The sequence below is a fragment of the Adelges cooleyi genome, unplaced genomic scaffold, assembly GCF_023614345.1.
Source record: "Adelges cooleyi isolate 19-005CV unplaced genomic scaffold, UGA_ACOO_1.1 ACOO_flye_CR_arks_rails_tigmint_CR_PRNA_30, whole genome shotgun sequence".
In the NCBI taxonomy this organism is placed as follows: Eukaryota; Metazoa; Arthropoda; class Insecta; order Hemiptera; family Adelgidae; genus Adelges; species Adelges cooleyi.
The window spans coordinates 24,037,234-24,040,418 of record NW_026095971.1 but is presented as its reverse complement, the minus strand read 5'-3'; the positions used below and the strand labels follow the sequence as shown (position 1 = coordinate 24,040,418).

The window sequence follows — 3,185 nt, the reverse complement described above, 5'->3', positions numbered from 1 at the left end:
TGTAAACATACGAACATATCCATAGTGCAAAAAAATATTTGCACTGTGATTTTTCGGTCGAAGTAAAAGCCCACCTATAAGTCGCAAGTAGTACGTTTGGTATCAAAAGCTGACTAAGTCGATTGTTGTCCAAGAACTTCTTACCAACTCTACAATTAAAGTAAGTATTTCTATTAAACTCTAAAAATTGTAATTACGCTAAAACTATAGAGGCATGAGCGAAAATAAGATTTTATACATGAGTTATGATGGAAAATCTAAATACATTTCATAATCCTTTATACATCAGTTGGATCACCCTGTATTTATACAGGGTGTTCCAAAATGATTAGACAAATTAAATAACTTTTGTTCTAGTACATGAGGCGCTCAGAAGCTAAATTGATTAACTCCATAAAATGAAAATTTTCAGGACAGGCAGTTTAAGTTATTTGAAACAATGTACTATGCAAGTGCAATGGCCAATAAACTTAGCACACTCTAGTGGTGAAAAATTCAACTATGGAGTTGTTTATCTTGGCCTTGTGAAAATTATAAACTTTTGTAATCCAACCGTGCTCTTATACGCAATTTGAAAAGTGGAGTTAATCGGTTTAACTTTTGAGCGCCTCATATATTTTTATGATTTTTATTTTGAAATTAAATTGGTGTGGCTAACGGATCACTCCCTTATCAAGCCTTTCAAGCCATCCTACATACTTATTATTATAACTAACAAATTTACTTACCATATATTGTAAATATTTTCTTAAATAAATAAAAAATAAATTATTTAACACTCATTTGCGCTACAAGCAACACGTTTTTTATTGCACTTAACTATTTTACTTTGTTTAATTGTTTTTTTAAATTTTTTTTGTTAGATTTTTATTAAAAAATTCAAGATAAATTTTGACTGGTCGTAGTCAGATTTGGATAATTACTTTTTATGTTACCAAAGGTCAAAGGGTATGATGGGAGGTGGAGTGCGGTAGAGTAATTAGTACAGATAGAAATAGCTCTATGGGCTTACTCTACTGCACTCAATGCAGTATGTATGTAAGGTACAAAAATGTAACGATAAAAATAATTAAAACAAGTAAAATAGTCAAGTGCAATAAAAAACGTGGCGCTTATAGAACAAATGAATATAAATAAATTAAAACATTTTTTTTTTTTTGAAAAATATTCACTAGAACAAAAGTTATTACATTTGTCGAAACACCCTGTATAAAAATATACATTTATCTTTTTATCATTTGTGTTTTTTACAGTGAAAAAAAGTAAATTATCAAAAAAAACTCTGTTATTCATTTTAAAAATTAAGTCAAACATAAGAAAAAATGTATTTAATTTTTAATTTTATCTTTGACGATTTTAAAACAAAACTCTAAAAACCAATTTGTACTCGTATATTGCAGAGAAAAATTTGGGAGTTACCATTTAAAAATCCAAAGTTAATATGGTTTTGACGCATAAGGGAAGGTTGTTAAAAATTTGAAAAATATATTAAATTTGTCCCAACTAATAACTAAAATAGTATAACATTGTTTTTTTTTTTTAAATCTAATATCTTCTAAGATATTGAGTGGTCCATAATTAACCAATCACCCGGTACATACAAAACCATTTAGCGGTCTAGGAAATATTAAGGTCTAGTAAAAAAATGCTTATGCGTATATTTATCATATTAAAACTGCCTCACAAAACCATAACCTACTCCTCTCTGAACTGGAGGCAAATATGACTTTATAAGATTATTGTTTTTATTTTTCGCAGATAAAAATGAAACTCTTTTGTTTATTAATATCTTTTTTCTTCGTGGATGTATTGGCAAATTATGATGGTAATTATTTTATTTTCACAGTTATCGACTTAAGGTAGTTAAAATTTGAAAACTAATTCAATATCTCACTTTTTTACAGAGAATTATTTGAAGTATACTATCTTGACAAGTCAGTAACATTTTTATTTTACAAACAAATGTTTTAAAGTTTTTAAAATCCACTGTTTTTATAAATATTTGTTTAAATTATATATCACAGCTGAAGCCATGAAGCTTGCTTCTGAAAAGAATGATTTAACTGTAGAAGGTAGAACTGGAGCAAGTAAGATATTATACTTAAAAAATAAACTAATACATATTAGAAGCTTTGTTGTATGTACCTATTTGTCAAGTTATTAGTAAATTAAAAATCATAGTTTTTACCAATAGTTAGAAAAGTGCAACACATATGTAGAACAGTGTACAGAGCAATATTGCTAACACAATATACTAATGAGTGATTTCTAATAATCTATTCGAAGAAGAAGCGTTAAGTTAAATGGCAACTGTTCATAGCTGGGTTTAATATTATTCTAAACATTTGTATGGCACCTAATTTGGTTTAATTTGTATTATATTAGTATAGCCAAAATCTTCATTTGATATATCTAGATGCATTGGAGTATGTGATTGAGAAAATGGTTGATGATGATATCAATGATAAACATAACTACGGGAATTTCGGTAATCATAATAATATAATACTAAACATTGAGACAAGAGTAGAAAAAAATATTTGAAAATAACATAAGAACTGCATCTTGAATGTATCCTTATAAAATTGAAGAGTGTTATACTTACAACACTCTTACATTATAATAATTTTATCCAATAATTTATGATAACAAAACCAATTCAATATCATTAATTTATGTGATGTTAATTTCAGACAAAATTAATTTTTTGATAGCTCTACCGGGTAATAGTTTTTGTTGAATTTTATGAAAATATTTCCAATATATCATTCCTGTTGAATTTTCCTAAGAGACTCTCGACGTTTTTAATACACATGTTTTTCCTACCTTGAAATGTGTCTTCCTGTTTATATTAAAATAAAAAATTTAATGCAATATCATTAATTTATGTGTTATTAATTTCAGGAAAATTTGAAATTCTCTATAGAATACCGGGTAATAATTTTTTATTTTGCTTTTTATGGCAAGGTTGTTTGATATTCTTTATGCACACAAGATTTTTGTTTTGATTTCAGAACTTCCATTTCTTCCTCATACGCAAAGTAAAAACCCCTTTTTATATTTCATATTTATTGTACTTGTTGCATATTTTTTATTTATAAATACTTTGAGGATAATCATATGTACTTAATTATAAATACTATTATGACATATAGGTTTCAATCATAACAAATATGTAAGTACAT

At 26.7% G+C, this 3,185-nt stretch overlaps 1 long non-coding RNA gene across 1 annotated transcript; it reads left to right on the top strand.

Annotated features, from left to right (window-relative positions):
• The first annotated feature begins 1,758 nt into the window (after positions 1-1,758).
• LOC126837974 (uncharacterized) lies at positions 1,759-2,083 on the top strand. The gene is made up of 3 exons (XR_007685658.1): positions 1,759-1,825; positions 1,905-1,934; positions 2,025-2,083. It is a non-coding gene; the product is annotated as an uncharacterized LOC126837974 (long non-coding RNA).
• Positions 2,084-3,185: the final 1,102 nt, after the last annotated feature.